The sequence below is a fragment of the Lipophrys pholis genome (genome assembly GCF_963383615.2).
Source record: "Lipophrys pholis genome assembly, chromosome: 8".
Taxonomy (NCBI): domain Eukaryota; kingdom Metazoa; phylum Chordata; class Actinopteri; order Blenniiformes; family Blenniidae; genus Lipophrys; species Lipophrys pholis.
The window spans coordinates 25,009,322-25,016,630 of NC_137630.1; positions in this window are offsets into that span (position 1 = coordinate 25,009,322).

Genomic DNA, 7,309 nt, shown 5'->3' on the forward strand with positions numbered 1-7,309 from the left:
GTATTCAGGGATTTCTTTATTTCGGCCTGATTTGGATTCAAGGGTGAACTTTTATCTGTGTTCTGAGATAAATTTGTATATACACGGTTAGTGGCAGCCTTTTGACTGCCCAGGCAAAATGAATGAAGGATTTTTAAATATTCCGGTTGAGAATCGACTGCATGAATTAGTACAAACCAAAGAAATCAAAAGCAAACTTCACCACTGTTCTCCGTTTCCTTCATGGCTGGGCTGTTGACTGTCTGATACCTTTTGAGAAAAAGTATCCCGCAGTCCACATTTGATTTCATTTCAGTTGTTGTGGCTGAAATTTAGTCGGTTAAACACAAGTGGAGTTCACAAGAGGGTCACTCACACTCACCGATCAGCACATCACTATAGTTATTTTTAGATTAAAAGCTTGACGTCTGGACACAGTGGGGCATCTAAATCCCGATGATTACTCATTAACTAAACCAGAGCCATAAAACTACCCTGTTTGATGCCGTTGACTCTTTTTTTTTTTTTTTTTTCTTTCCTCCTTTGGTGTACATTTTATGTTGTTCACGTCAGATCATTTTACTTCTGAAATAAACTGTGTTAATTGAATTGGTGTGGTGGACACAGAAAAAAAAAAAAGCGAAGCATAATTGTTCGAAAGCACTCCAAATCGCACTCTAATCAGACTACCTACTTGTAGGGTTTCTCATGTAAATGAACAACCCATCTGGAGCTGATGGGAGTCTCTGCTATCCAATTGAAAACAGATACTGAGAAAGTAGTGACCCGAGTGTGGTTGAAATGAAACAGGGTCTCTTGCCTTCTTCGCCTGCATGTTTTCCACCTCCCTATTTTGTTTTGTCAGAATATCTTCATGCAAAAACAAGCATAGAAATTTCCCCGTCAATCCAAAACCTTTGTCTCATGCCGGGAGCACGCACATGTCAATACACTGTACATACACGATGAGAGGAGTGGGAGTTCGGTGAAAAGCAGATTGGACAGAGCATGAATGGAGAGGGCGCTTTTCTCAATGAGTCCAATGTTCTGCTCAGCATGTGCTTGCCTTGCATGCCACCCCCTTCCCTCCCAATTTCTCACTCTATTCACTTCCTTCCTCTCTATCTTCCACAACTACTTCAGCCCCATCCCCCACACCCTCACACATCCCTGCCATACCCTGCCCCTCCGTAATGTGGATGGAGACAGAGAGGGGTCTGCACTGCGTGCGTGCGTGTGTGTGCGTGTGTGTGTGTGTGTGTGTGTGTGTGTGTGTGTGTGTGTGTGTGTGTGTGTGTGTGTGTGTGTGTGTGTGTGTGTGTGTGTGTGTGTGTGTGTGTGTGTGTGTGTGTGTGTGTGTGTGTGTGTGTGTGTGTGTGTGAAGAATGTGGTCCTGCTCAACCACTGGCACCACCTGGAGACTGACGAGGGGACTTGATACTGTGACCAGTGCACAAACATTGTCGGCTTCGTAGAGTAGATTGAGATTAGTGCCACAGTGAACAGATTAAGCAACCCGCAGATATTTGAAATCTGAAAATAGACGAGAATGACATTTTGGCCATCCAGTTATTAGCTTATTAGGTACATAAACAAGTATTAGTCTGATTCACTCATTTGATCCAACACAGCGTACACTCATAGTTCCGAGTGCTGTTAAAGAGAATAATATCATATGATGCTGGTATTTAACCAACTTCCACAGAGTGGGAAAATAATTACTTGTTGATTTAAAACTTTGCAATTCGGCAGTGAGACAAACTACTGTTAGAGAGATGATGAATAAAGTTTATTTTTGACAACTTACAAACACTGGATTGCTCTTCCAGATGAACACAAGCATCCTGGAGGGAGGTTATAACTTATTGGTTGTAGCCCCGATCAAGCTCGAAGGCTTTGGCTTCTCCTGCGTCTCCAGCCGGAGTGAGGAAGACTGTACAGTGAATTATCAATGTTGTACCAAACAATAAAAAGCTGATCTTCACAGCACATTTACTGAAAAGTGGATTTTACATGTGACTTACAGCTTGTCTGCACAATGGTTATTTTCCTGGAGTCATTAAGATAAAGGTTTCATGATCCAGTATTGCAGTACAACCCCCCTTAGTCTGCCTTCACAAAGGTAATAATGTTTTGTTTGAAATTGTTGGAGAAATGTTAATTAAATCATCATTCGGTAGTATTGCGTGGCAGTACTGGTGTCGTGCTGAAAGGCATCTCTAATATTTCACCACTCTTATCTACAGGGGTTCAAAATATTAGAACATATTAGAACAACAAATAGGCCAGAGGGTGTATTTTCCTTTCAAGATTCAATATTTTCAAGTTTCAATATTTTTTTTATCCGCCATTTGTACACATAAACCGACAGTTTAGGCACACAGGAATTCTTGCACCGGGCTTCCTTGAAAGTCCAGTTAAAAATAAACAAAACCGACAACACAACTGTCAAAAATAGAATTAAGAGAAGAAGATACTCTGCAAGAGTGATATAAAGAATAAATACAAAAGAAAAAAAAAAAAAAACGAATGCTGCAGCTCAGGTGCATGAACACAGAGGTGTGTTTGAATTTCAATAAAAGCTATAGTCCTTTCTTAGTGTCAAGTATACTGTACACTCATTTTCTAAGAAATTTGTTTATTCCCGGTTACTCGGTTGACCTGAGTTTAACGCTCTGAAGCACGAGAACAGTGCAAAACGAGCCAATGAGCCCGTTTGAATTTGAAGATCGATCAGATCTTGGAGGAGACCGACGCTTCCACGTGAGACTTCCTCTTCAGAGCCGTCTCCTGGCCGGTGAACTCTGCAGCAGCCATGGGGCAGACAGAATCCTATTAGGAATCAGGGGGATTGGAGAGGGTCTTGGCCCACTTTAGCATGCTCACCCTCCCCCCACCTATGTCCTTCTGCCACCCCCCCCCCTCCTCCTCCTATAGGCTCATCTGTCTTCCCCTCCAGCAGGCTCTTCTCCAGCTCACTCTAGCAATCCATTTTTAGGCGCTGTGTAAACCGCAGGGCTGCTGCAGCCAAACCTACTAACAGATGTGGACAAAACATCCTATTCCTGCCTGGGTTTCCCCCTGCCTGTGCTGCTGCCGCTGCTGCTGCTGGCCCTGGATGAGCCTGAACATGACTAACACCCACATACACACACACACCACTCACATCCTCCCGCTCATCCCCATAGAAGAGATGAAGAGGGGAAAAAACAGGGCGAGAGGAGCAGGAGAGAGAGAGAGAGAGAGAGAGAATCCGTAGGGAGGGGAGAGGAAAAGAGTGGGATCAGTTGAAAGGCAAGGTGGGCGGAGATGGGAATATGTGTGTGGGCGTCTTTTATGCTGCGAGGGGGCGGATGGAGGTTAGTGGGCGGGGGATGGGGGGGCCCACTCATGAGTAGTATCTGACTCACACAAACACAGGAAGTAGCGCGTGCTGCTTGTTTAGTGAATACGGCACTGTATTTATGGGATCCTCCTATATGCGGGGACGATGGGAGCACTGGCACCACCTTGTTTCACCTCCTTACGTTGGTCACTGAGTCAGCGCTCCACTCTCGCTTTCAAATACTTTCATTTCCACATCCTGAGAGTTTTGGATGGAGATGTGGCGGGTGCATAAGTCATAATGTGACTCAAGCCTGTGAAATTTTTAGGAGGGGGAAACAGTGCCATATTAGAAACTTCCTTTGGCAGCAGCACACTCAAATATTAATGGGGCTCTGTTTTTATGTCTATTTTTGTAAAAGTGCAGTTCTGAATCAGAAGCTCAGTTTAATGTTGCTTTTTCTTATAAAAAAAAACCCTTTACAATTTGAGTAAATTCAATGGGGTTATTGCTGAAAACTGTTTTGTTTGCGTATATTGAAAACATCAACTCATTGGAAAGAGCGTTCAGCCTAATTAGGAACTGACACGAATGTTTAAATTATAACCAAATACAAATATTCCACATACAATATTAGTTCTGGAGTAAATGTACATGTTAAAGTCATGTTTAAATGAGCTGTTTATTCTTTATAGATAAAGCTATAGTTGTATGTATGCGATATGAAGTTATGGCTGAATTACATTATAAGCATTATACAACATGGTTTCCAAACATACTGAACAGTTGTTAAACAACAAAATGTACTGTATGCATTTTAGAAAAAGAACTGGACAATACATCAGTGGATCAGTGGTTAATGCAATGTCACCTTGTGGAACCTGAGTTCAATTCCAGGGACAGTTTGTGAGGTTTTTTTTTGTTTTGTTTTTTTACCAGATATTGAATCTGTGTTCAACAATCAAAATGTATACCTGTTCAGGTGCATGTTTTAGTCTTTTGATCGAATGGCGACTCACCCAGAGTGTATTCTGTCTTTTGCCCACTGGCAGCAGGAAGTAGCCCCAGCTCCCTGTAACCCAAATGTTGACAGAAAATACATAAATAGGTTGACAAAAAAACTGTGATGACAGAACTAATTTACCTGTAATAGTCTATTTCTCTATTCAAATTCTATGAAACTCTAAATGCAGCTAATGTAAATGAGTATATTACTTAGTTTAAAAATCATTTCTTTGTCCTGGAAGATGTGCATCTGATGAACTGACTATAGTAATAAAAATGCAATATTTTGCCTTTTGTATGATCTAGTTTATCGTCTCACAGTCCTGCTGCCTGAATATAAACTGTATATCTTAACTGTTCATGCAGTGTATTATTATAAAATCCTTTCGTCCCCCTGAGGCAAACTATCATTTCATGGTGAGGTCAGAGAAGAGGGTCAGCTACAGTGCAGCATCCCCCCACGAACCAGACAGCAATTTATAAATGCAGCATTTAATATCTCAGTGTGTGTTTGTGATAACTTAGTGATGGTGTGTCTTCTGAAAAAATGTTAATATTTGTAAATGTAAGAAAAGTATTGGCAATCAGAGCCTGTACAGAACATCCTCCCGTTTTCACCAATAGATGGCAGTGAGAGTTCAGAATGGAGACACCAAACCAGTAAGGCCAACCAAACCACAGGGGCAGCATTGAGGAATGACACCATCTTGTGGTGAGATTTCAATAAGAAAACGAGTTTCATGACATTTATTGTAGAAAACAAACGTGTACTGCCCATCTGGACATTTGAAAAGTATAATGGATGGGACAGAAGATGTAGCAGCTTTTCAATTCAGTCTGACGCCACCTGACCAGAAGTTTTAATCTTCATGCTTCTTTACTCCACAAGTCCATCTTTGATACTGACCATATCCAACCTATGTTGGCGAGCCCTGCGACCAGTCCAGAATAGATACTGGACATGTTGTCAGTCCACCAAGGGGCCAACACAGAGATCTATCTTTGTTTACAGTTGTAATAAAGGAAAGTGCTGCATTTTTAATGGTATATAGTCATTTATGGAATGCTCATGACACATAACATACACTACTCTCACTTCCATCCAAACACACGTTCAACCTGTTTCTGGACTGTAGTACCTGCTGAAAAGAAAAACCCACGCATGCTCAGGGAGAATATGCAAACTTGCTATAGAGAGGCTCTGAGGTCATAAATGAACCGGGATATTCTCACTTTGAGGTGCCATCATCCCCACTCACCTGTGAGAAATCTCTTCCAGCTGAGCATGAGTGGGGGGATGTCCAGCAGAGGGCAGTGTTACCCTGAAAAAAAAAAAGACTGGGCCCTCATTTATTAGTGTGCTACTGGTTTGTTGTCACAGAGGGAACAACAGGACAGACTAGCATGAGTGTTAAAATTATGTCCACAATATGTTTACCAGACAACCCATCCTTCACATCATAAATTAATAAAACCACTTTGACTGCAATGAAGCCATGTCTTCGTTTCGCAGGTTGCCCTCATTTCCTCCTCATGTTGCACAAAAATGTAGAGCAGAGCCTAGATTCAGCGGCATGTTATAAAGTCTGTCCTCTCGAAATGAGAATCAGATAGAGATGAATTAAGTTCCCACTTAATTCAAGTGATCCTCATCAGGTCTACATCCAAGCAAGAGGAAGCGGAGGGGGTCTGTCACTCTGACAGATGAGCATATGTTGGGAGGGGGTAATAGATGGGAGTCACCTTGGTGACGGTGCATCTGGAGTTTTAGAATTCATGTTACTCCTCTCTGTCTCACCTGATTGATCAAAAGGGAAGGGGCCCGCCTGCCCATTTCGGACCTGTCACATCCCCACATGGCAGCTGCAGTCCCTGGAGAAAGAGTCTGGCTTGGCTTGCATCTGGGCTGGTTTCTTATTCAGGTGATCTGGCTGAGTTTTATCACCTTTAAATTTTTTTTTTAATTATTTCCATGGGGAACTGGGAGCAGATTCTCTTGGCAGGGTGTTGACGTGACGAGTGCACCAAACAAATAAGTGCACCAACCTTTTACAGTTGGGCATAAAAGGTTTACAAACTCCTCTACAAAGCTCAGCTGCACAATGGAGTCCCTTTAACATTTGTCTTATTGATTGGATTTTGACTTTTGTTGCCTTGTCGGGAACTTTGGATGGGGGGATAAACTTGTGTGTCAACCAGGGTGAACGGCGTTAGTATGCACAGATGGTGAGCGGCCGGTGACATTTCAAGAGAATCACCCAAAATGTGGATATTCTCCAGATATATAGGCACAAAACTGTGCAGTTTTTTTGCTCCAGCACCACAACCATTAACTTCACACGTCCCACAATTCAACAGCATCTTTAATTGATGAAACCACCACAGGCAGGGTTGCCAGATTGGATGGGTTTCTGCCCATCTTGGACTTGTTTTCAAACATGTTGGTTTGGGAACAAAAATCGACTGATGAAAAATTGCATCTACAGAATATTCCAGGCCAAAATAAAAATCTTAACAAAATATTTCCCAATATATGCCAACCAAGCAAAAACAAGAACACTTTTCAACAAATTATTGCAGCCTCTGATTCCGACTCTCCTTTAGAAATGGTAGCAAATGTACTCTCCTGGACATCATCGTCACTGACGAATCAAGTGAATCAAGTGTCATTCTGAAATGCTTATTCTCACTATCGCTTTAATAAAAACTTCCTGAAGAACAATCGACAGGGCATGCAGGGAATCAAGTCGATATGGCAAAAACGAAATTCAAAGTCTAATAACTCAAATAAAGAAGGCAATAAAAAAACATGAAGAAGGAAAGAAAAACACTGAAAATAAAGAGGGATACAGGTAATTGACGTTACATATCATATCCAAAATTTGGATTTTAGGGGATAAAGGTTGTGGGGGTGTCATTTATGAATTTTAGATGTTTGAGCAGTATTTTTAATTCCAGGAGAAAATGACTGGATTAGTTGTTGATTTGATAAACTTTTGT